We start from the raw sequence: 27,226 nt of genomic DNA, 5'->3' as shown, positions 1-27,226 counted from the left end.
ATCTTTAATGTAGCAGAACCTATGTATAGTGGTGAACATGGGTTTACCAAGTTCATCCTCACAGTTACTAGGTCTGAAAATTTTAATATTATCATTCTTTCTATAGGTTATCTCTTTGCCCATCTTGTTTATGTTTATTGTGTTTTAACACAAAAAACCCCTATACCACAGAATCTACTCTTCCATGACCTGTCTCACTTTCTCCCATAGCTCTAAGGCACCACCAGTACCTGTGGAAAAGGGCTTTAATCCTATACTGCATCCTCAGCGCGGGTTTGGAGTGATTTCACACAAGATCGTTCACCACCTCTGTGCTGCTGTGGGTTGGACAACTTGTCATTGAGCAAAACATCAAGTAGCAGGTTTGATTTCTTTGATTTCTTGGAGGGTTGCATTTTTATTTTGAAAAAAGTAGAATTGTTTGGTTTTGTATAAATAATCCATATATTCTTCAAAGTGACACTATTCCTCTTAACCAATTTCAAAACATTTGACATTAGTATTAATTTTTAAAGCAAATTATTTTAATGATAGAATGTATGAACAATAGTTTAATCTGTTCAGCAGTCTGGTGTATTTTTTAATAGATTTCTATATTAATATTGGAGCAGAGACAGTAATTTTTGGTGCTTTTACAGCTGTGAAAACATGCCTATTGCAAAAAGAGACTAAACTGTACCAAAGGGCACACTGTGCCAGCAATATTTAATACTTCATTGTAGGTCTGCTGTTTTAAACATCTGTCCCTCATTTAGTGTATTTTTAATGCAGAATTTTTAGTGTGGGCAAAAATGTAACTTTTTATAGTAAAATACTTTCTCTGCTACTGAGAAAAAAGCAACTTAGGATTCTATGGCAGAAAGTATTTTTAATGATTTATAGGATTTGGGTCATTGGCCTTCAACTTCCATAAAACAGTAAGTCATTTTTATTGAAACGAACACATTTCTAAGAACATGAATGTGGTTGATAAAGGAAGTTTCGGTGAAATAAATATAGAAGCTGGAAAGGGAAAATTACCCTGTAGCACCCTGTACTCTGCTGCACGTTGTGCGTAAAAAGGAAATAATTCAGGTACTCAGGCTGAGGCAGATGAGTCCATCTGACTCCTGCAGGAAAAAGGAATAAATAGGAAATGAGCTGTGTGTGAAAGGTACTGAGGTTATGGCCACCTGATGTGATTGCCAGTGTTCTGCAGGCATCGTAGAATGTTCAGGTTGGAAGGGACCTTGGGAAGTCATCTGATCCCAACCCTCTTCAAATGATGTGAGATGAGAGTGTTGGAAAGATGTGCTGGGGTTTTGCTATGAGTGAACAGTCCTCAGCTTGAGAAAGGATTTGCCACTGCTGAGGCTGCGCCTCAAATCCCGTGTCTGGTTTTGGGCCCCTCATGACAAGAAGGACATTGAGGGGCTGGAGCGAGTCCAGAGAAGGGCAGCAGAGCTGGGGAAGGGTCTGGGGCACAAGTCTGATGTGGAGCAGATGAGGGAGCTGGGGGTGTTTGGCTTGGAGAAGAGGAGGGTTGGGGAGACCTTCTTGCTGTCTACAACTACCTGAAAGGAGGCTGTAGCCAGGTGCGGGTCAGGCTCTCCTCCCAGGTAACAAGTGACAGGACAAGAGGACATGGCTTCCAGCTGTGCCAGGAGAGGTATAGACATGAAGAAAAATGTCTTCAGTGATCAGGCACTAGAACAGGCTTGACTGGGTGGTCAAGAACTGGAACAGGCTGCCCAGGGAAGTGGTGGAATATACATCCTGAAAGTGTTCAACAATGCGTAGATGTGTTGTTTAGTGACATAGTTCAGTGGTGGCGTTGGCAGTGCTGGGTTAATGGCTGCACTCAATGAACTTGGAAGTCTTTTCCCAATGATCTTAGAAGTCTTTTCCAAACTTAATGACTGGCTACAGAAGAGAGCAGCATTTGTGCACTGCAATTCTTCCACACTAGTGTAATTTCCACTATCGTTTTCTGGAAGAAGACTTGAGTGAATCTTCACAGTTTTTTTATGCATGTAAAATTAAGAATATCCTTGTCCTTACAGAATATCCTTGTACATTGAACAAGTCCACACAAAAGCAGAAGCAAACACAGTGGCTATCATGTACTAAATTAAAATACCAAATACATGGCAAGTGCCCATGCTCATCCCATTAAAATATTTATCAGAAGTATATCTCAGATTAATTCCTGCCTTTCACAGGTATGAGACCTCCCCAACTTATTTTTGAAAAGGACTTACATTTTCATCTCTAACAGCACAAAAAATGTTTATGGTTTGTTTGTTTGTTTATTTGTTTTTTCTGCAGTAATGATGTTTGGACACCAATCAGCTTGTTTAGATGACATTTTCCTAGATCAGCCTGTTGGAATTAGGGGATATTTTATCCTGCGAGATGGGAAACAAACATTAGATTTGCTATTTTGATTTGTAAAAGGAACAGTTCAGGAAGGAAATTCTGCATTAGGAATCAAGAATTTAATGGTGAGACTCAATGCCACCCTAGTTACTAGGAAAAGTGTTATGGGTCTTGTGTGGGAAGAGAATTTTAAATTATATCCACAGATAAATTTAGTATAGCTTCCATTTTTTCCTATCTTATATCTTAGTATAATTAATTTATGAAGATTTACGCTGTCTTTGTTATGTGAAGGGATTGTTTAGCTCATATTATCGTTGTCTCAGCTATACCTCCCTGTAGGGGGACACAGTATGGGTAAATGAAGGTAATGTAGAATGTAATCTTATCCCCCAATGAGTTGCAGCTGGGCTCTATTACTAAAGATTAGGAGCAGGCTGGATGATAACAGGCAATAACTGTAGCAAATGAGAACTATTGGTACAAAAGAGTGGATTGGTGGGAACTGGAGTTGGAGGAGTCAGATGATGACTGTGAGGACCAAGAAGAGTCAGTGCTTAGAGGAGATGCCTGCAAGAAACATCGAGGAGGTATGAATCTCTGAGGATATGAAATCCTTTCACTATAATGATAACAGAGCTTTTGATATATAAGGCAACACTGCCCTTTACCCACTGTGTACACGTATATTACTACCCGAAAAAGGATTAAGAAACAGGCTAAACTTGGAACTTCCAGAAAACAGAAAAATGCTCTTTCTAATCAGGAAATACCTCTTGGTGTGTGGTCTGGTTGCATGGCAGGATTTTTTCAACTAAATATAACAAGACAGAAAAAAAAAAGTCTGATTTTATACACAGATACTAAATATGTCAAATTCTTTTTTCTTTTTTTTAATAAAAGAAAATATATCTTCCATTTGTACAGGTACATAAGATCAATGTGAACTATGGAAATTTAACATCTTTTATGTTTTGGGTTTGTCTTTTAAGCAGATCTGTTCTTACAGTTTTCAGTGATGTGGTATGTGGATTAGAATTGTGTCTTTTTTTTGTGATGTTTCTGACTTCAGAATATGCAAGTTGAAAAATAAAAAAACACTCAACAGTACACCTGATGCAGCTCCTAATGGCATTAGAAAAGGAAGCCAGGACATGACCATCCTAATTTTCCATAAAAGAAAGAAGTCCACAGGTGCAATGTATTTTAGGAGACCCATTGTCAGCTAGGTCACCAATCACTGGAAATTATTAAAAAAGAAGTATTGTTAACATAATTTGTGAAGAACAGAGATTAACTAGGAACATAAACAATCTATTAATTTGTAATAGAACAAGCACACTTTCTTGGCTGTAGAAGCAGCAAGCATACTCAGGCGATAGTGCTTAAAAATTTGTCAAAGGCAAAAAAGCCCCCTATTTTCTTTTTAATTTTTGATTTATGTACACTTACTATGGTGCAATTAAAAAAAATATTTAGGGAAAAGTATACATGTGGGTTTCTGAGGATGGCCATTATGGGCAATTTCTTCTTGTAGGAATTCTTCAGGAACAAATCCTGAGTCTGGAATCATCAGGATGTCGTCAAGAGCAAAATCCCAGTTCATAGAGGCATGGGCAGGCTTGGGGGACTGCTGAGGTAGGAACTGTGACAGTTCCTGTTATTGGCAATCTGGTCCCCTCTGCCAGGCCTCTGTCCTTGTAGGAATGCCAGGATTAGGCCTGCAGCTGTACAGGCTTAGTCACTAATTAAGAGAACCTGATTTTACTGGAGTTACAGCCAGGCTTAAAGCTCTGAGTGAAGCCATTTGAGACATTCAGAGGTACTGACTCAATTCTGGATGCCATTAGGCTCACCAAACTTGTCAATGGCAAGACTTGAATGCCCTTTCTCAAGGATATTTAAAATAAATAAAACCTCTCTTGTGGTTATCTTCTTGTGTAAAACTGAAAAACAAAAAATATTTTCCCAGCCCTTGCTACTGTAAGCATGGATAATTGTGGCTCATAACTTTTTAAAACATTTTAGGAACAAAATAACCCTAAAGTATCTAAGTACTAAAGGCTTCATTTGTACCAGGCTCAGCAATCCATTTTTATTTGACTGTATCGTGAGATAACGTCTGTAAGGCAGCTCCAATGCAATAAAAAGTGCTGATTTCATAGGAGATTGCAAATGACAAGCTCTGTGTCAAATTTAGTTGCTCTTAGGAGATAAAAATGGAAGCACAGAAAACTAAGAGCCCAGTATAATTGAACAGCTTTCTGAACTGTTGCATTTTATATATATAATGTTAGTTTTCTGAGATGAGGGCCAGAATAAATGTTTGGAGTTCACTCTCAGTTCTGTGGTGCAGCAGAGATTGACATGTGTTCAGGGTTGCATCATGGACACTGGAAAAACCCTGCTCACCACTGGGAGGAATGCGCTCGGCACCGAGCCAAACGCACAGCGTGGAGGCATTCACCTAATTAGTGTTTTAACAGCTGCTTAAGGTTTGTTTCAATGGGAAGAAAATTATTGAGCACAATTTTGTGTAATTAGTAGAGCATAAAACACGTGGTGTGTCTAATTAAATGTTTAAAACTATTGACATTACGTAGCTACTGTTGAGGTAAATGAAGTGGAAAATCGTTATGATTTTTTCGGTTGGTAAATTACTCCACAATATGCGCAAAGGCCCATTTGATAAGATGAACTCAATCCTAATGCAGAATGATGAGCACCAGGGCCTTTTCACACCCCACAGGTATGTGGAGGTCTCACCAATTTAACTGGAGGAGTTGGCTGGCGTTTCAGGGCTTTCAAGTCCTGCCAGCATGTGCTCCACTCTTCAGAGCACACTGCGTTAAATGCAAGTATGTCCCGCTGCTCTGGTTCACAGCTCCTTTATCCAAAGGGTGACAAACTGTGCATTGTAGAGCTGAAGTCCTCCCTTTCTGATCCCAAAACAATAAAGCCATTGAGTAACGATCCAGCAAGCACTTTAGAAAAGAAGAGGAGCTTGGCATTGCAAGCAAATTTGCTTATTAAACTTGTTGTATTTCACAGTTTGCATTGTTGAAGTATTCGGACTTTGTTTTGCAGTCCTCAAGACAGATATGGTAGTGCAATTATATATCATGCCACATCAGTAGTGTGATTAATTTAAATCCAGTTGCACTACAGGTGCTTGTAGCACTCCCTTCTCATATTTATTTACAGGAGTATTGAACAATGTTGACACTAAAACCCAAACTTCTGAGGTTCATTTTTTCCCCATTTGAGTCAATACAGTTTTTGCCTAACTGATATTTAATGACATGGCTTGTCATGTAAACCACCTTTTTTTTTCTGTTTCAAATACAATAGAGAAGAAATAGCACAAAGACACGAGTGGGGTTTAATTGCAGATGTGACACTCAAATCCAGCAAAGACAACAGAAAACCACAAAATTTACACTGGGATATATATATTTACACTGGGATATATAACTGAGGATTCATCCAACCTTTTTGTATTGAGTTGCTTAGCTCTACAAGCTAAATTTATCACTCTGTATAATACTTAGAGTAGCTGTCAATGTAACTTTAAAATGAGCACGTGCATAGTGGAAAGGCAAACATTCCCTAAAAGAAATTCTGTTTTGCAGAAAAAAAAAATTAAAAATGAAGCAGTTACCTCTTCTTGCTTCCATAGCTTTGCATCTCATTGTTCATTTGTTTTTATGGCCTCCAGGAAACCACAAAGTAAGGTTAAGCTGTGATTACAAGATTGCATAAGACATGATAGCACTGCCTGCCCCGAAAGGCAGCAAGTCACTCTTCTGAGGAGGGGAAGTTGAAGGTGTCATTCCTCCGTGTGTTTCCTTCAACAACTGGAAAAAATCCTGAGGCCCCGCACACATGGGGTGCTTACTGATTCCTCTTTATGACACAGCTTCAAGTCCATAGACTGAGGGCAGGTATAGTTTTGAACCTTCTAGAAGGAGGAGGAAGTTCTTCTAAAAGTGATGTGGGGTTTATACAGGGAAGGGCAAATGGCAGTAACTCTTCCCTCTCCAGGGCCACCACCAGCCAGCTGTGCAAGCGCTGAGGCAGACTGGACACAGCAGTGCCTTTGGTAATGGCTCACACTGCATAGATCCAAAGCCTAAAGTTTCATTTCTGGGATACTCTGGTAGACTCTGGATTCCCCAGGAAAATAGATTGCAATTACCTCCTGCTGCCTTCCTACTTGCATTCCTTTACTTCTGGAGGTATCCTACCCAAGCGCTTGAAAGAGAAGATTCTTATATGAGCAGGGAGAGAAGGAGTCAAGCTCCTACAAGCAATACCTACTTCCTAAAAAATTAAAACTTCTATCTGTTATCTATCAGTAACTGGAATTCTCATTGTTCTGAACCTGTTGTCTTAAAACCTCTCTGGTATGGCATGAGAAGTGATCTACATTTTCCTGACATACCTCAAAACGCAGTAAGAAGTCTGTCTTTTGTTTTGAGGAATCTTTTCAATCTTAATGACTTCTCCTGCTATGTAAATTTAGTGACATAAATTTTAAAAGTGCCCTGGGAACTTCATGAAGAGCAGGAGTGGTCATACTTCACAAAACCATGGGAAAGAGGGATCTGGAGAAGCCTGTTGTGTTTTTTCAATGTGGGGCTTTTGGAGGGCTGTAGCAGCATCAGGGCTGTACAGGCTGTGGGACTTCAGCTGTGAGCTGAAAGAGTTAATTTTCAAGTTCATCATGAGCTGTGTTTACTGATCCTTTCTTATTCCTTTGTGATAATTGGCACCTCAGATTCTCTGCTAATTAATTGGGCTGCAAGGGGCAGGTGGCGCCATTCTATTTTGATAATCCCTGTCAGCAATGTCTGTATAATCTCTTTGTTTAATTAAAACGAATTTGTAATAGGGGTGCATGAACTTGTAACAGTTTGGGGTTTTTTTCTCTTCTCTTCCTTTCTCTCTCTCTCCCTCCCTCTTTCTCCCCCTCTCTGCCTCCCTCCCTCCTGCCTGTGCTTTGCTTCACTTCAGTGGGCGTTCACTGCTGGGGGCAGTTCTGCACTTGTGGAACCACCACAGTCCGTGTGCTATTGTCACTCTGAGGCTCTTTGGAAATGTCTTACCTCATTAACACTCCCCGAGACAGAAGCCATTTATCTTGAAATGTGGGGATTTTTTCCCTGCTTTAAAACAAAGAACATATCTGTAAAGACATTTCAAAACTTTTTTCCTACTTAAGTTAAAAACAGTTCAGAAGGTGCATTGAGGATTACAATAATTTTAGTTAAAACCAAAATATTTAACCATTGAAACACATTACTGTAATGCTTTATCAATTCATTAATTGTTTATCTCCACGGCCCTGACAAAAATTTCAAGCAAGCAAACAAAATCCAGTGCCAAAAGCATTGTTTATCTTAAGTCAGTTCAGGCGATATGAGCAAGGGTCAACTTTTTAACACTCTCTGCGGACAGATTTCAGAATGAAGAGCTGGCAGTTTAAATTTCTGTTACAACACAGGCAGTTTCAATGTATGTTTTATTATGATTATTTGAAATTTTTCATGCCAACTGCAAATGCAGAAGTGGATTGCAAGCCTCGTCCTTGAGGAGGCTGCTTGGCTTTGAAGGTCCTGTCCTTCTCCAAGTGCCTCCCTGGTGTTTTGTCTAGCTTCTCTTCACATTCCGGAGCACGGGACACAAAGTCACAGGAGCCGGAACAAAACACAGGATTTGTTTTACAAACATTTTAAAGGGATGCAAAGGTGAAGGAGAGATGATGAAGGCTTCTCTTGTGCCCTGGAGGACATTTCACATCAAGTGCTCATCTTGTCCAGTGGCCTGACAGCTCACTTCTGCTGGCTGCTGTTCAAGGGGAAAATTATATACTTCCCTTTCTTTTTTTTTTTCTTTTTACTCTCTCTAGGCAAGCTAGAGCCTAGCAGAAATCAGAATCCAAATTTTGGCCAAAATTTAACTATTGATAGGTTGCTGAAGGAGTCTGTCAGACTTTTGTAGTAATATGAATGCACACAATTCCCTAGAATCTAAAAGGGAAAAAAATATGTTTTATAGTAGTTTAATTATATTATTATTCCTTCTGTGTTCAGATGAGGTCACTCAGGAACTCATAGTGGCACTTGTGGCTCCTTTATGTTTATTTGAAAAGGGTGGCACAAAAGATTGCTTCTTCAGTGGCTTCTGTCTCAGCAATTCCACAGATCCCCAGGACTCTCCTGTTGCATGTATTTTTTCCCTGCTATATTGGTGTGATTACTTGCATTGTGTGCTGAAGCCACACATCCAGCTCATTTTCCTGTGGTGTGTTTGCTAGTGCCATAGATAGGTGTGAGTATCCCTGTTGTACATCCAGAGAACTTGGAAACTGTGAGATGCCAGCAATGCAGGATGTGTTTCATCCTTTCCTACCCATTCCAAGTGTCCCTGAAGTCCTTCCTTTGTTCCTGCTGTTGGTTCAGTGTGAATAGTTAATGTTGTACAACACTCAAGTCATCTGTTTGGGATCCTCACACCCAAGAAGTCAGCTCACGTGCAGGAGGTGAGGTTGTGAAATTACAGTGAAGAAAGTGTTAGAAAGTTCTATTTGAAAGATTTTTATTTTAAATATATGCCAGTGAACTAGCATTTTCAGTGGGACATTGAAGGATAAGATGGCAAACTTGTCAGCATTCCCCTGCAGTGCTCTGAATGGATGCCCAGAGCTGCCAGCATTTGTAACCTCATCATTAGCCTCATAGTCCTTGCTCTTTGTCAAATATTCCTGCTGTCCACACTCAAATGGTCACAGGAAACTGTTTTAATGCATAAAGCAAACTAAAGTTTCTAATCCTCATCGAATTAGAGAGAAGTTTGAAAACTTGGACTGGCAGGGGAAAAAAAGAAGAAATCAAGAAATTTTTCTGTTCAAATCATCTGTGTTTTTGAGAGATTATCTAAAGCTATGGCTTTTATTATTAAAACAGACTGAAAACATAAAATGAATGCAGCCATAAGCTGTCTTGCTGCTATTTGCCCCTTTGCCATATGGATGCTCTGAAATGCCTATGTGGCAAGGGAGAGGAAATTGCAGTTCTCTTTCCTGGCATTGGATGAGCATCACACTAGGAAGGACTTCTGCAGGACAGTGAAAAGCAATCCCCAAACTTTTCAGAAACGAAATACATCCAAGGGTTTGCCTGCATCACAGACATTCTTAGAATTTTCTCTTATAAATTGTATCTTTAAGGTACAAGACTGAAGATGTTTAAAGCAGAAAAATATCTCCATGTGCAGCAGCAGAAAAAAAAAGCTGAAATCCTGAAAATCTCAGGAGGTCCAAAGGAATCTTTCCTCTAACTTGTCATTGAACATAACAACTAGGGATCAGCTCAGCAGCACCTAGCCCTTTCAGATGGTGTCTATTGCAAGTTTGACTCCAGTGCCTTTCCTTTTCTTGGTAATTAAGATGCTGTTGTGTAAAGGGGTGACTTCAAAGTTGTGTCTGGGCCCCCCACTCTTCTGGCTTATTAGCACATTTCCTGGAATAGTGATAGCTGCAAGGTTTTGCTGAGCTCTGTTTGTTTGAGAGTCCAAATGAAAACAATGGGAGAGTTAAAACAACTTCTGAGACATGTGAAGAGCTTTCTTATTTGGAGAGTTAATTGGATTTCTGTCTGCCTGGCTTTAGGTGAATGATTCCCAGGTGATTCCATGGTTTCTGTGCAAATGTCTCCTGATTGTGACTATTATGGATTTGGGGTGTTAATTAACAGACTCACAATTCAAGCTATGGTACTGGGTTTTAGAGAGATGTCTGTAATATACACAAAGGATAATAACTGATGTGGCTCTGGCAGTATCACTAGTCCTCTTGAGTCTCAGCTTTCATGGTTTAGTTCAGCTCCTTTTGGTTCCAGACCTAGTTACTGCTGGATTGCCATAGGAAAGTATGAACACATTTGTTCCATATTACTCTGTAGACTAGAGGAAGAAACTCCTAAAATGCAGCATTTAATCTGTGAAAATCCAACTCTGAATGTGAATCATCTTATATAGGAATTTCTGTCCAAGTTTTAGTGTGGCAAGACCTGAGTGTCTCCCAGAGTGTTCCTTCTCCCTCTGCTGAGCATCAGCAATAGCAGAATAGCAGTTCAATTGTAAAGACTGTTTTGGAATCTTTGAAAGGATTGCTTGCATGCTAGAATAAAACTGAATAAAAATCACTCATGCCAGAGAGGATGAAATGCCTTCTGAGAATGTGGAATTCCACATCTGAAACATGATTCTGTTCTTGCTCAGATGCCTTGAAATGCTAAGTCCATTTCTTTGTTTTATAGGTGTTTGATGCAGGGTCCAGCTTTGCTGATGTGAAAGCAAGGTGCTAATTCTGTCAAATGGTCCCATTTAATTGAACTACTTTTGTTTCATAGGTAGATTGTGAATAACAATTTTTAAATTAAGGCTCATAATGTACAAAGGGATGCTGAATCATCCAAAACATTTTAGGAAGCAATTTTTCCTCCCCCCATCTAGAACGTGGGTATGAAAGAAATTCTGGTTTTTCCTGCCTCGTAAATTCAGCAGTTCAGAGGAAAAAAATGTATCAGCTGGATATCATATAGGAGATCAGTAGCTGAACAAGTAAGTGGTAGGGTAAAAGAGACTGAGCAGTAGGAAAAAGTCATACAGCTGTATAGGGAATGAAGAAGCTGCATTAAAAATTCTACAAATCGCTTCAGAACAATAAAAACTGATAGCTTCTCTATTTAACTTCTCCATTTACTGACAAAGTTATATGTCACAAATACTGGCCCAAGAGATGGACATTAGGTAGCCAGTAAATGTGGCAAATCACATTGTACATTATTAATTTAGATGATTCTTTTTCCAATCCACAGCCAAAAAATTATTATTTGGAGCTGGCAAATACAGTGGCAGTGTAGATACTGTACTGTTGATAAGAAACAATGTTCTTAAGTGTTACCAGGATGAATCCATTTGGGCAAGTGTTGCAGAGACTTCTACTATAGAAACTCCACTCTTTCTTGCAAGATTTCTTTGACCATTTGAATGTTTACATTCCTTTTGTACGTGGTGTCCAATGGCAAGCTCTGTGACTTATATTTTCAGTCAAGACCAGTATTTCATGTTGATTTTTGCTTGGAGCTGATTCTTGATACGACTTAGATGTGAAAGCTCATGACTTTTTGTGAGGCTATTGAGCTGAATCTCTAATACTGCTAGCTATTGACTTTTATTTATTTGTCATCTCTTGCAAGGTTTAAGACCTTTTTTAAATCTTACTGGAGATTTAAACTGGTATTGTTAGGTGGCTTCCTTAAATTTATCATTACCTGTAATGTAATGTTCAGTAATGTTTTTGGAGAAAAAATACCAAAAAACCTCCTCAGAGTTGTCAAGGCCTTTATGGGTCCATTTATCAAGAATTATGATCAAGACTACCAAGTTAATGAATCAAGATGCTCAATTACACAACATAGGAGCTTTTGAACAAGAACACATTTTGGAGTTTTCTGGCTCATGGAGTAATGAGTATCTGAAACTGCCAAGGTTTTGAATCCAAATTCTCAGTGTATATAATTTTTGTCCTAGGAGGAGTTGTTTAGTATACTCTTTTTTCTTTTTTTTTTTTCCCTGCTGGTGGCAGGCTGTCGGCACCAACATGTAACCTGAAAATTAAATATCCTTTGTTGCAGTAAAATTTTTAAACATTATGGTGACTATGCTTTAATACTTGGACTCCTATTTTTAAATACTGCTTTTTAAAAACAGTAAACAATTGCCTCTAAGGAAACATAGAAAAAAACATCTTGATTTGGTAACAGTTCTGAGAAACAGCACTTATTCATTGTGCCTGACTTTAACAAGTTGAACATTTATTTATTCATTCATTCATTTAGTTAGTTATTTAAAAGCAGGATTAGTTACTTCTGGGAGCTTATTGTATACATTAGTGAGCTTATTGAATATATTAGTGTTATTGTAGGATTATCCTCTGTGCAATATTTGGCTGGGATTTGAGGTCACAAACACTCTGGCCACTGAGAGTGACCCCATTTGGCCAGTGGATGGCTCATGTTTCACAGTGGGATGCCAGTGCAGGGCCTCTTCCCTAGCCAGCTCTTTCTGTTCCTTTGGGATAGCTCTCTGCTTGCCTCTAGCTTTGAGACAATATTTGCATCCTGTGCTAATAAATTCATTGCATCCATGCATAAAGCACCATCTCAGTCTATCATTTTAATGATTGTCACATATCAGCCCTGAAGCAAAATACTATCAGTGGTTTCACAGCCTTTTAGTTACTGGAGAAGGATTTGGGATATTCGAAGAGCTACATGAAATTTTGTCAGTTTTCAGCCTTATGTTATAATCGTGTCCAAACACAGAGGTGTGAAGGAAGCAGGTAGCACCACCTTCTCTACAATAGCCTGTGTCCTAGCAGGGTGAGAGGGCTTTTCAACCCTACACCAATGATAAATACCTCACTCAGATCCTCCTTTACAAAGGTGAATATGGCTGAGTAGCTCTGCAGAGCAAGAAAGAAAAGATGGGACTAAGGCGTTCATGTCATGCTGCTCAGCCACTGAAGAGGCTCATGGTAACTGCTCCATCTATCTGGGGAAAACCCCTTGCAGAGGTTTTAAGGAGACCAGGATCAGCTGTAAGGTGATATGTTAAAAGGACTGCCAAAACCACCCCTAGAAACTTGAAGCACCGAAGAGCCAGTCACTGGAGACAGAAAATGCAGACAGCACAGCCACGGTATTGATTTGTTTTTCCTGGAATTACAAACTCATTCTTCACTTAAAATTAGTGATCAGCAGGGGCTGAATCACTCAGTTTGTTATCTAGACCCCAATTTTCTCTCTCCAAAAATTCTGTGTGCTCTTGAGTAGGCAAGATGTGCTGGTGAACGGTGGTCCCTTCCCTGCCATGTTCTCTTCTGGGGGGCTCTCAGAGTGGTGTCCATCCATCCTCTTACTGAAGACAGAATTTATCCCCATCATGGCAGAGAGGAGTAAATTGCATAAATAACATGACTTTTGTGTGTTCCTGCATGAAGGTGAGGCCTGTTGTGGCCAAAAAAAACATTAGCATCTCTGGTTTAGGTTGGTTGGTGGCTGAAGCAGCTTTCTAGATCTCTACAGAGGAACTGTCTAATAGATCAACAGAGGAAAAAAGAAAAGCTGACATTGAAAAAAAGCTGTCTTTCATCATGATCAGTCTGACAAACATGACAGACATTCCCCATGACAGGATTACCCAAGAAATAAGAAATTTTTTAATTATATGCCATGGTATTTATGTGTGAGTAGATGTTAGTAAAGCTGGTCAGACTATATAGTAAATGTTTGTGGAGATTTGGTGTATGATCACCAATCAATATGTAAGCTGAGTCAAGATCAGAAGGATCTGTTAACTTTAGCAGGCTGCTCATTTAATGTTAAATATAAGAAAGAAAATTAGTGATAAAATTGTTATTATTGGCATCCTAGCTTGTATTTGGGGCTTGCAAATTTGGGGCTTGAAAATTATTAGTTTGCCTGATAGACATCATAGATATTAACACTGAGTTCCCTTACAGTGAGGAACTGCAGCTCCATAGATTGATAAAGTAGAATACAGACAGATGCTTGCTGCTGGAACAGATGTGCTGGTCTTAATCCATTGCTGCTTATCTGCTGATGATTACTGCCTGAAGAGAGGTGGGAAGACTGCTGAGTGCTCCTCATCTGCTTTGGTGTAAACTCAGCTATCTTGCTTTAAGCTGCTGTTGAAGGCTGTTTAAGCTAAGCCCAGCTGACTTGTCTGTGAATAGATAGAGGAGGTCTCAGGCAGTTCACTCTAGTTTTGTAACAAGTTTTGTAAGGAGTGATAACATTTCAGAAGAGAGAAATGGATGTGATTGCTTTCTGTGTGACTTGAAAAGTAGCAAAATGCATCTTGAAAAAGTTTCCTACCAGGTCAATCTCAAAAAGATAGGAATGGACATAGTTGTTAATATTTGTACATGGAAAACCACCATTGACTTAAACCCCATCCGTCTTCCCAGTTCATAAGCCTTTTTAAAAGTAATTTTAATCAACCCTCAGCATTCCTAAAACCTGGATCTGGTTGAAAATATGCTGTATTTTCTATGTGCTTGCTTTTGCTAGCAGCATTTACCAAGTATGCAGATCTGTAAAGAAGCTTCCTCTGTTATTTGTGCTGTAGCTCCATAGAAGTAGAGGAGCAGCATCTTGGCAACTCAGAAAATAGTGAAGTTAAACAAAACCAATGATTTAAATGTATTCTCTAGATTTCAAACAGACTGTTTCTTTAACACAGACCTGATCTTTGAGCTGGGAGCAGGGCATGCATTTCAAGAGATGCCAGAAATATCTGCTTATGGGAGGCTGCATGATACTGTGGCAGCGTTTGCGAGAAAAAAATGTAAGCACTTTAAAGATAAAATATTATGTGATGCCTTAAAAAGCCCAGGGTGTTTAACTTGTAATGCTGCATGTTTAAGTTAATGGAGGTAAGAAAACATTGCTAATTGGCGTGATAAATCAGTGGAACTGACCATCTTTATGTAAAGTTCATGTTTCCTTCAGTTCTACTTCTACATTCTACCCAATGATTTCAAAAACAATAAACACATGAACATTTAATGAACAAGATTGGAACGTTTCTCAAATAGTCCTTGAACACGCTGTTTCAGCTGTAAGAGTAGCTCAGAATTGCTTCTGCAGGTTTCTTTCCTGCTTTAAGGTTGGGGCATTATGTTCTTGTATTGTGTAGCCTGCCTGCATGAGTTGCTGCAAAGTTCATTATACTGCTAAGGCTGTCAGTGGTATTTATGGATATTCATGTGCAGTGAACCCTTGAACCTGAGCAAGTCATCTGAGCGTTGCTTGTAGTTAGAGTTGTGTTTATGCTTAACATTGGTAGCAGTATTTAATTGCTCCCTAGGAAAAATAATTGCAATTTGAACTCAGTTGAGTAGTAGACAAGGGATTGCAAAAATGCCAGGCGCACAGGAAGGATTGTCCTTCTTATACAAGTATTAATTTTTAGACTTCTGTTTTCAACGCCCCTTTCCAGAGTTTGGAAATGCTGGTGGAACAAATATATTATTCAAATTGTGCCATGTCCCACTCCCATTAAAATTAGTAATGGCAAAAACTGTGTTAGGGAATTAATCCTATTTCAGAAATATTTTCCAGGCATTTTTCATGTCAGCTGCAAATGGGAGAAAGGGTGATGATGCCATTTTGCAATAGAGAAGAGCGGAGCTCTCGCCTTAGACTCATCTGAAGAATTTCTCATTCAAAGTACTGCAATGTTATCCCTGCTAAAGCTGCAGTTCTCATAACCCAATATCAGATGGGAAAATCCCACGTAATGCCTGGAATGCCAGCAGGACTGTTATGGTCCTGAGGCGGGTGGAGCTGTTCACGTCCTCAGAGCTGCATTTCAGCGCTCTCCTGCCACTGGGAAGGGAGTTTATATTTCTGTAACTCTAGTGGGGATTCCTTTGGCTTGACACAATCCTGGGAATGTCTTTCAAACCATGCACATACACAGAACAGATGGCTTTCATGGGAAGCAGGAACTACTGTTTAACATGTAAGAATTTTTTTTTCCACTTCTTGGTAGCTTTCTAACTTGAAATAATCCCTCCACAGATACTGCATAATGGGAACAGTATCTTGATTCTCTCCTCCGCCCCTCCCTTATTTTCATTTTCCTGTCAAGCTCAAGGAAAAACATTTTTCACATATTCTAAGTGGGTAGGGGTAGAGGTGGGGGGTTTTTGAGTTTTAAATTCAGTTACTACTGAATTTTAGCATTTGTAATGAAAGCTGAATTACTGAAGCTAAGCCTTAGTGGGGAATTTAACAATACAGTGTACTGTTCCTGTCCCCTCAGGCATCAGTGCCATCTGACCAAAACTCAGGAATGTACTTATTGACAGATATGTAGTGGCATGTGGAAAATAATCTTTAGAATTTCATGCATTTTGTTTGCAATTTGATGGAATATGAACATTTTGTGGTACCATGTACCAATATTAATGAGTGATACGTTGTGAGAGAATATAATATGAAGTTGCCACATAAGATAATTAAAGATCTTGTTGAATTTAATTTTCATGCTCTTGCACTTAGGATGTTGTCACTGTAAATGGACAGTTAATAAATTGTCTGCCCCCTGCCAACACTGACTCACTAAAGGGCTCTACTTTCTTATAACCATGAGTTTGTTTTTCATATCTTGTGGCCTTCTAAAACATGAGCCTTTTTGCGTACAGAATAGCAATAAATAGACCTGCTTTTGTTATGAATGGGTACACTCCTCTTCACTCATCAGTTTAGCAGAGTTTCTCATAGATTTTGTTAATATTTCTCTAACTTGCTAAAATAATTAAAAACAAGCAACCAGATAATAGAAAAGAGATAATTTCTAAAATTTGGTGTGCAGGTATCTTTCTTAGTAAAAGTATTTGACCTTGAAAACATTTCCCAGTTGCTACCAAGACAAAGAACAGAAGCTGTAGGTTAATATTCAGCTGCCCGTACAATAATGAATTACAACCTAACATTAGAGAGAAAAAATAAGTGTAGTCTATTGTAATTCTTTAATTGAAAATGTATCATCATGGAATTGTTACTTGGATACCACTTGAATTCTTATGGAAATGTGCTTCCTTTCATTAGCAGGTCGATTTATTTGATGATATTACAGAATTGCAGGTTAATTTTCATCCACTATCCTTATGTCATATTGATACTGTCCAGCTACATGTTTTAAATAAGCATGTGACTTCTAGTGTCTAGTTTTTATTTTCCATCTGAATATTTGCAAGTGCTGGGATTAACATACAATGTACAGCCAGGGAACTAAATTAGCACAATTTAAGGAGGTGCATCCAGAGAATATATCAAAAATAGATCAGCCAAAATGAATTAAAAACATGGTGAAGCTGAACCTAGATATGAGGAACTTATTCTTTTGGACCTAGCGAATATAATAGGAATTGAGAGCATAAAACTGTAACATCTGTCTGAATTACTTCTCTTAGAGATAGTGGGAAATTGTTGAAGAAAAGCAGCTGCTGTCATGTAAGATTTGGGAATCTCCCATTAATTTCTAGCTTTCATCAGAGTATGAGAATTCCCACAGCTTGGTGATAGTTTAAGGTCATTGAGAGACAGTGATGACACCAGAGTTGCTTCAAGACATGAGATGACCATGTGGGTGTTGCTGAATCATCTCAGCCAAAATAAAATTCATCAGCACCACACTTTAGTCTCTGTCTTGGCTGGATGCTTTGGCTGAGGTGGCTGGAGTTGTATTGGAGGCAGGAAAAAATAATTTGCAATGTGTTTGGATGTTTGTTCTGTGGATGGAGCTGGAGCCTGCAGGCCAGGGCCGTGCCCAGATGGGGCCCTGCAGCAGAGGAGGTGGTGGCAAGACTCGCAGACTTCCAGTGCATGGGGATTTGCAACCAATTCTATCATAAATAAGGTGCTGTGGTTATGTAGAAAGTCCTAATCCGTGAAGTCTCAGACATCAGAAATTTCCTCAAGGGTCAATACACAGGTTGTGCTGTTAATATTTGCTCCCTTCTGCGCTGAGATATAGGGACAATTTTCAGTTAAAAAACTCAACTGCTGTAGCAACTTAGACTCCAAACAGCCTATGCTGTGTGCTCTTAAGGGAATAGGTTTTAGGATAACAAATTCTCTATAACTCTTAAAAACTGTACTTAATGTTTATTCAGAGTACTAGCAGGGCATTAATAAAAAGTTACACATTTATGGCTTAGATAAGATGAACTGTGCTTTGATCCTGAAAAGTTCTAGCATAATGCTCTGATGCCCAGCTTCATTCTTCCCGACAGCATGAAATATCCAGCATTCCCCTCTCAGCCCTTGCTCTTTCTCCTGTGACCCTCAGCAAGGGAGCACCAGTCACTGCTGCTCTGGGTGTGGAACGTGCCCACCAGGGGCCTGGTTTGTGATTACCAGCTAATTTTACATAGGCCACCCTAGAAGCTGTTGGAGAAATAAATCACTGCAGAGCTGCCCTGGATTTGAGCCACTGAAAGGCCTATAAAAATATTTGTTACCCAGATACCTGAGCTGGCCAGCCTTTTCTACAGAAATTGAATTGTCTTACACATTTTGCTTTGCATGTTTTGGGTGGTTTTAGTCAGGCTGGTTGAAAAAGTATTTTTTGGCGGCTGGAGCAGGAAATGTGCATTTGCCATTTAAGTGCATGCAAATAGGGAAAAATCCTGTTAAACTGCTATTGATGAGACAGCATGCAGTGAAATGAAAACTGACCATTTTGATATAACATCTCCTTCTAGAGCTGTTTAGGATGTCCCAGCTTTTCTTGCTCCTAATGCCTCATTCACCTGTGCTTAGCACCCAAGGCTTCTCTGGGGAGGTCCCTCTCCTTGGAACTGCCTTCAGAACACCCACAGCACAATTTGTATGATCTGTCAGAAGGCATATCTATAAAACAGTCAGGCCTCTTTTTGCCTGGTTCTTGTTTCGCTCTGTCCATTCTCCCTGGGGAGGTTTGTCCCCAGTTCTTGGGAATGGCACTGTTGTGTGAGCAGCCAGCCTGGTCACGGAGCCTCTCCCTGAGAACACAACTCCTTTGCAGTGAGTACTTAGGCTAGCAGAGAGAGGAACTTTGGACATTTAAACAGAATGATTTACAGGTACAGGAGCTTGCTTAGCACAAGGTTTGTTTTACATGCAAAAGAAATCAGGGATTACACTTCTAATGTGGTTTCTCAGCTGCAGAGAGAAACAGCAAAGAGCTGCTGCATCTCTGGATTTGTTCCAGCCCCTTGGTTGGGGCTGAGCTTTGGTCCCCTGCACCCTCCTCTGTGAAGAGGGGTTTGGGTGACTCTTGTCTTTTTGGTTTTTTTGGTTTTTTTTTCACAGAGATTGTTTAAGTGGCCAATCCTTGTTCCACTTGCCCTGGCGAAGGAAATCCTGTATGAACTGGAAAGTGTTAGAAAGGATTTAATGAGATTATCATGAACTGTTACTTCACAAAAAAAATCTTAAGCCTTCAAGCAGCTGTGCTCTGTAAGTGAGGACAGGTGAAGTAATAGGAAGGGCTAAAGAAGCTCTCTACTTATTTAAAGCGGCAAAGCCAAAACGGTCTTTTAGTGTCTTAATATGCATTTTAGCTAAAAAAACCCAACAAAACAAAACAACAAGCAAGGAAACAATATGGTCCTCCAAAAGGAGGGATATTGTAGAAGTCCAGTGTCTTCAAATTTAGATTTATTTTTAATAATATTGCAGAATCAAGTAATACTGAAATTACTACTTGAAAATTCTGTTGGTCAGTGGACTGTGCAAGCTCCTACTTGCCTTCAAGCTCATCATACCAGTCAGAAGTGCCTCAGTCATGTTGTATCCACATCACATTAGGGACTGCTTTGAGGTTTGACTTGCCTTGTGTTGTAATACATAGAATTTAGTAGCAATGGAGTGAAGTTTGATTGGCTTTGGGTATCTTTGTTTTGTTTTTGTTTTGGGTGATTTTTTCTTATCACGCGCTTGCATTAAGTCTGTAAATAATGCTAAGAATTATGTTGCTGCCAAGTCCTGCTTGATGGGCTCTTGATGACATTGAAGTTACAAAATGCATTTACTTTTCAAGTGTTTGGTTGGCTTATGTGGTCTTTGTCTACCTGTAATGATATCTTTTATGAATAGTGTCTGTATACAGTGGAGGTGAACTCTCTGGAGAGCTGGGTACCTAAGATGAGTGTGCCACTGTGGTTCCTCAGGGTGACCTGCTTTGCAGTTAAACTTACAGAGCAATGTAGTTGTAAAACACAGGAACAAGTTCTTCTCAGAAAGAAAAGTTATTTCAAATGGAAATTGGTAATGAGTAAAGAGGTATGAGGGGGGGAAAAATACCTTCAACAAGCATTAGAGTAGGATTTATTTTGGCAGATGCCTATCTTGAATGTACAAGATACTTTCCAAATCCATCAGACATGCTTTTGGGCTGGGAGTGGGGTTAATAAATCTCTGTCTTTGTCCATTTACTGCATGGGAGAATAGCTTGGAGGCTGATTCAAACTGTGCTGAAAGGAACTTCTGAAATATGAAATTATGTACTGATAAGATACTGTACCAAGAGACTCAAGTGTAATGTAATTGCTGAGAACACTTCATGGTATAAAAGTATTATTATTATTTTTATGCACTCATTAGTATATATATTATATATATTATATATAATATATACTAATGAGTGCATAAAAATAATATTATATATATAAAATATATATATTATAATTTTTCTCAGTTATAAAAGCCCTGAAAAAACAGTGTGAAATGATTAAAATAATTTTTTGAGGGTAATTACAGCTCTCTTCGTGCACTCCTCCCCTCTGTACCCAATCATCTGTCCTCTTGTAGCTCATTCTTTGGCAAATTGAGGGAAAGGAGAAATGGAGATTTGTGAGACATGCTGCTCCTGCCACCAGGAAGGCAGTAATAAGTTACTTCTCAAAGTGGTTTTGGATATGTTAGCCTTTGCAGGAAAGAGTGACTTCAGGGAAAGTAAAAGTAATTATTTAAATTAGTTTAAATCAGAAAGAATTGAGCTAAACTGAAAAAGGTTTGCTAAACTTGATAAAAGCATGCAGGTTAAAGTATTTTTGGCAAGTGCGCATTGTCAAATACAAAATCCTGGTATGTTTCCAGAATGTTGAAATAAATCTCAGTACAAGAAGTATCCTCCTTTTCATCTTGAACAAGTCACAGTAATCTTTCTGCAGTGAAGAAAGTGAATAAGACATTTGACTCCAAACAAGAGATAGAGCTGATTTCTGAAAGTGACTGTCAGTGAGTGTCACATCCCTCCAAGAATACTTCATTTGCATCAGGACACCTCAGCTGATAAAAAGGTGCAGCGTGAATAGGTGGGTGATAAAATATGAGATGAACCATCTCCATGAGGAACAAGCAACTTAAAATTTGGGGGATGACCAGAGGACTTCAATAAGAGGAGACAGAAAGCAGAAAATAAAATAATACATATAAAAAGAAGAAGCAAATTGAATTCTTCCATTTAACCTTTTACATAATAAAAGACAGGAGACATCCCAATGAAATTAAAAAGCAATGCATTTAAAAATTAATAAAAAGCAAATACCTTTTATTGGAGACAGGAATATGGACAAACTGAGCTATTGCTCTGATCTGATGTGTCAGGACAGAGATTGCTAAATTATGTGACCTTCTGAGGAAGCCTTTAGCTTCTATAGCCAGGCACAGTTCTGTTTTGCCACAGTCTGAGACACCTGGCCAGAAGCCAGCCCTGGCTCAGCAGCTGTGGCAGTGGTAGTTGTGCTGGATAGATTGATATCAGGTGGCTGTGTGGCACCCATCTTGTGAGGACAACTTGCAGTTGAAGAACCATGTGCAGGTTCTCATTGCAAGATCAGGCAGCACATGACAAAACCCCTATAAATATTGATTTCTGGTTTATTGGGTCAAACATGTGCAAACTCCATTAACTTTTATGATTGGTTCCTTATCCAAATAAAGTCAGCCTAGCAAGGAGCTTTAGTGAAGCTAAAGGTACAATCTTCCCTCACACACTTAGGTTTTGAGATCCAGCTTGTTGGAGTAATGGGCTTTTATTAATATCATAGAATAACTCATAGGTAATGACATTTGAAACCAACAAGTGAACATCTAGGTGTGTGTGTTTGTGTGTATGCTTATACTGATAGAACAAAAGTAATTTCTTTCCATCAAAATATTATAAGTTTTAAAGGCTGTTTTTTAACCAAGGGAGAAATAAAACATGGACTCAATCATATTAGTCTGGGCAGGCCTTCTTACTGGGATGATTATTCTATTAAATTTTGTGATCTGAATGCTGTGTAGCAGAAATCTTTCAAAGGAACCCTTCAGTTAAGACTGAACACAAGTTTATAGTCTGGACACTTGGACCTGAACCTCAGCCCTTAGTTAGCACACCATATCCTGATCCCCACACATGATAAGATGGATGGTTGCTGCTGGTATTTTAAAAAGAACATAATGCACAGCCACAGAAGGTCCTCACTAGGAAATGTTCCTCGCAAAGGCAGTGAGTGTCTGTGCTACTGCTGTGAATGGCTTCAATGAAATCCCAGTAAAACTGATAGTGGATTTCTCCATGCTGTCATCTTGGGTATTGTGCCTGAAAACCACATCCTTCTCTACATAGTTTTCCTGTGGTTTAATCCAAAGCTCTTTTCACCTCTCCTGGCAGTTTGCTACTTCTTTTTCTCAAGGGCCAGTCACTTTTGGTATACAACTAAGTGGCCCTACATTGGAAGGAAAAAGCCTCAACAATCTCTGGAAAAGCAGCAGAACCCTCCCCATGATAAGATGCATCATACTGTGAACTGCAGCAACAAACCTTCCATCATTACAAGCATCTAAAACTGAAAAGAGAAAACACACTGAACTCTTCAGGGCATCCTGTCCAAGGCCTTGGTTGATGAGTATTTGCATTTTTTACTTATTTACTTCAAGTCACATGAGAAGAATGTCTTAGCTTACTGTTTCTGCTGGAGTAGCCAGCTGTAGTAGAAAGTAAGTTTACACAGCCTTATTAAATTTGGGAGTTAAAATGCATGATCTAGGAAAGCAAATCATACTTAGTTTTGACATAGTAATTTCATGTAGTCTACGTATATGGGGAATAAAAGGTGTTTGAGAACTAGGTATGGTGGCTTATTTGGGCAGTTTGTCTGTTTCCATGGGAGTCTGCAGACTGTAGACTTTAGTTTTACATGTAAGGATGATACTGCATAAGAATTTAGACTTTACAAGTAGAGAAAGGCCCCACTAGTAAATACATTTTGGAGAAGCACATGAATCACCTGCCTGTGCTCCTATTTCCTCTGAACTCTCACAATTTCAAATGAACATGCAGAAAAAAGCAGGTGATTTATAAAACCAGTTGTAGTTTTTATGAAACTGGAAAAGATGTCATTACAGAGGTATCAGTCATTACAACAGGTGAACTGTTTTAGTCATCAGTGATGTTTATAGTATATTCTTTATAAAAGTACATGTTAATTTGTGGTAATGAGTATAAGTATTTGCTTGTGGTGAACAATAGATTCACGAGTTGTGAAGGAAGTGATTTGACTGAAGGTATGTTTTGAAAATGCTGTGGTATTGGGAATAATTTTAAGAGCCCACTTTGGTTTTGTAGATATGGGGCAACTAAGAGACAGAAGAGTTTTGGTTGTTTTGCTTTTATTTAATGGGCCTGGCAAGCCTTTTGTTCACTTCCCCTCCTCCCGACAGTCTGCACACAGTCCGCCCCAATTTGTTAAAGACGAATTGTTGCCCATGGTAACTGCAGAGAATTTGTTGAAAAGAACACTTTTAGAAGACAATGGGCCCCAAATATACTGTGGCACAGCTTTAAACTTTATTAAGTCTGTCTTGGACTACCCTCTCCTCTCCTGAGTTAAGGGAAGAAAAGTTTGGCAGCCTCCACGCTGTGAGCGTGATTGATGCCCAGAACATCTGAGGGACTTTTGTGTCCACATGCTCTCTGTAAGTGCATAATGTGTGAATACTCAAATAAGGTCAGCCCTTATCAGATGTAATCTAGGCCTGAAAGCAGATCAACAGTGACAGTCATACCCCATAAGTGAGAACACAAATCATCCTTGCATGCTTTGGACAAGTTATGGGATTTTCTCCCTCACTCCTGTTTTACCCTTTCCAAAGGGGGTGTGTGCACATCAGAGGGGAGGGGAAACTTTGGCACATCTCTGGGGAAAAAAAAAAAAAAAAAAGAGAGACAAAACCCAGAGGAATACGTGCCTGGAATACGTGCCTGGAATACTGGTTGGGACCCTCAGCTGGGCCACAAGGGCGAGGGGGCTGTGCAAGGCAGTGGCTGTCCCTGCACAGGGGCCGGGTGTGCGGCTCCTCTCAGGCTGCTGGGGAGCATCCCCACTGGTAGAGCAGGGCAAGAGGCAGGAAAATTGGGTAAAAGAGGTTCAATTCACATCTCCAGTACCTTTTAAGAGTCTTTTCAGAGATTTCTAAGCATGTCACAGCTTCTGTTGTCTGCCTGTCCCTGAGATTGAATGCTTCAATTTTTCAAAGTGGAGTGAAAACATCTTTTTTATTCTTTTTGCGTTTGTGCTCCATGAAGGGGGATGCTGTGTTTCGCCACAGAGTGAAAAAAAATGGTAGAGAATAATGCCTTAAAGAATTCATTTCTGCCAGCTTTCCTGGAGAAAGCAGATGTAAGTGGGTTTCATCTGAAGGAAGAGCCTCCCATTTGTGAATATTACTGTAGTTTAAGCACTGGATTGCTTTTTATCTAGGAAAACAAAGATAGCAGCAATGAAATGTTGTTAATTTAGACTTTTTGATTTGTGCTTCTGCTTAGAAAAGGATTTTAATGGGCAAAGAGCTTTTACAGAACACAAAATATATAGGGAAATAGCATAATTAGCAGGAAGAAATAAAAGATACCGTTACATCATTGACAACATTAACAACTATGGAAACAATGATGTCATCCACTAAGATGGGAATTTTTTTTCCCACACTTATGATGACTTGAAAATTTTCTTTTAACTTTTAGAAATATAATGTCCCTCTCAGGACAATAATTTGCAATACTTTTGCTTTCTCATGCACTCTTTATATGGAAGTGTACAATACTGGTGTATTGCCTGGGATTTAGGGGAAGATCCATGAACACTGACAGCCTGCCTACAGACCTTGTAATTACGCCACATTATTGCTTGCTTCATTGATTTATTTTGCTTCGTGCTTTAACAGTAACAGGAGTGTCCAGCTCCTCGTTGAAAAGGCACAACAAAAATAAATCCCTTAGTTGCAGCTCACACCTTGAACTCTGAACAGAAACATGAGCAGGGAGACCTCTTTCTTCCCTTCCCTGTGCTGTCACCTCTTTGCTCTGCTGCATGGGACAGTGTTTTTCACAGTAAGATGTTAAACTCTGGAATACTAGACAGGAGTTGAAACCTCTTCTGTCATCAAGCTCACGACAATGGTATCCAGAGCTACCATATTATGTTTCCCCACCACCTTGTTTCTCTTCAAAAAGTGATCAATGTGACCGTGGTCACAGGGGTTTTCAGGATGAGAGAGAGACAAGAATGTTGATTCTATGATCAGAAGGTTTGATTTATTATTTTATGATATATATATTACATTATAACTGTACTAAAAGAAATAGAAAGGAAAAGGTTTCTTAGAAGGCTAAACTAAGAATAGAATAGAAAGGAATGTTAACAAAGATCTGTGTCTCGGCAGAGAGCGAGAGCAGCTCTGCCGTGAGTGGTCAGTAAATCCAAACATCCACAGGAGACCAATCACGGATCCACCTGTTGCATTCCACAGCAGCAGATAACCATTTGTTTACATTTTACAGTTTACATTTGTTTACAGTTTACATTTGTTGCTGAAACTTCTCAGCTTCAGCAGGAAAAATCCTAAGAAGGGATTTTAATGAAAAGATGTCTGTGACAGATCAAGGTGTGTCTTAAAGTAATTTATGCTTTCTTTTTGGTTAATGTCCCAAACGAGAGTATCACCTGACATCCATGTACCCAGTATGGATGTGCAAAGAACCACCCAATTTACAGATACACATCATTGACTCTAAAAGCCTACTAGACTCCTGCCACCCACATCCTAACAAACACCTGTTGGGCACTGATTTTAAACACTTGCTCCAGTCTGCACAAGAAATTCCTTTCCTTGATGCATTGATTCTGCTGACATCCTAAAAGCATTTTGGTTGGATTCCCCATACTTTCAATGGCAGTTTTTCAGATTCAGACATTTGCTGCTCTGAATTCATCAAAGTTCTTTAAGGTCACACAGCTAAGGCTTGTGGTGCCCATCCCAAGTGTCCAAAACAGTGATAATCTTCCATCTTGCAGTCAAAAAGGTCATAGGAGTGACATCCTGTGTTTGACATGGGAGGAGTGGTCTGCTCTGTAATGTTCAATGTGTGATAAGGGGCAATTTGGGATTTTTATTTTCTTAACAAGAATTTTAAATGGTGTCAGCAGGTGACAAAGCATTATTTTAACACGTTTTTGTATGGGACTTTGGGAAGGAAATGCCTAGCATGCTTTTTGAAGACAACATGTAGATTAAATAGGAATTTTAAAACTAAGGTAATTTTTACCATGAAAACTAATCTGCATGGAGCAAATCTGTAATTAGGACTCCTTTTAGAAAAGAAATCGTTTAGACACTACTGTGTTACTTTCTTGCCATATATTGCAATGAAAATGTGAGAAAGACTGAGAAATTGACAGAATTACTAAATTCACACAAATGATGTGTTCAATTCATATGTATAGAAATGAATGTCTCCGTTGCAGTTGCATTGTTAGTCGGGGTAATAATCAAACAGGTAATAAGAGTTTTAAACAAAAGGAGGAGAGAAAAAATTCCACTAATCACTAGCAAGATGAGAGCAATGCTCATCATATTTATGATATCTATTGATAGATTTATTTATATTATGATATATTTATTATGATATTATGGTTTATGAATGCTGTGGCCAAATTACTCTCAGTCACATAAAAGTGAATTTTATTCTGTTATTACTAATTGTTGTTTGACAGCTGCTAGGTAGCCACTTCAAAGATTTCCATTTTGCTAAGCATAATCAAAGATGTTGATCTTTCCGAGAACATTTCAGGGGGATTTTTTGAAACAAAATACCATTTGAAGCGTGGTAGTGGAATTTACCCACTGAGATGCCAGGCTTCTATAAACTACAGCAGTCCAGTATCAGTGCCAAACTG

General features: G+C 39.1%; 1 protein-coding gene across 1 annotated transcript in view; it reads left to right on the top strand.

The window, feature by feature from the left end:
* The first annotated feature begins 301 nt into the window (after positions 1 to 301).
* BMPR1B (bone morphogenetic protein receptor type 1B) overlaps positions 302 to 27,226 on the top strand; it is a 99,112-nt gene continuing 72,187 nt past the window's right edge. The window contains exon 1 of the mRNA XM_058024273.1: positions 302 to 362. The gene's annotated coding sequence lies outside the window, so the exon portion shown is untranslated. The remainder of the gene's footprint in view (positions 363 to 27,226) is intronic.

Source organism: Melospiza georgiana, chromosome 5 (assembly GCF_028018845.1).
Source record: "Melospiza georgiana isolate bMelGeo1 chromosome 5, bMelGeo1.pri, whole genome shotgun sequence".
NCBI classification, from domain to species: Eukaryota; Metazoa; Chordata; class Aves; order Passeriformes; family Passerellidae; genus Melospiza; species Melospiza georgiana.
The sequence above is the reverse complement of the archived record's forward strand: the minus strand, read 5'-3'. Positions and strand labels throughout refer to the sequence as shown.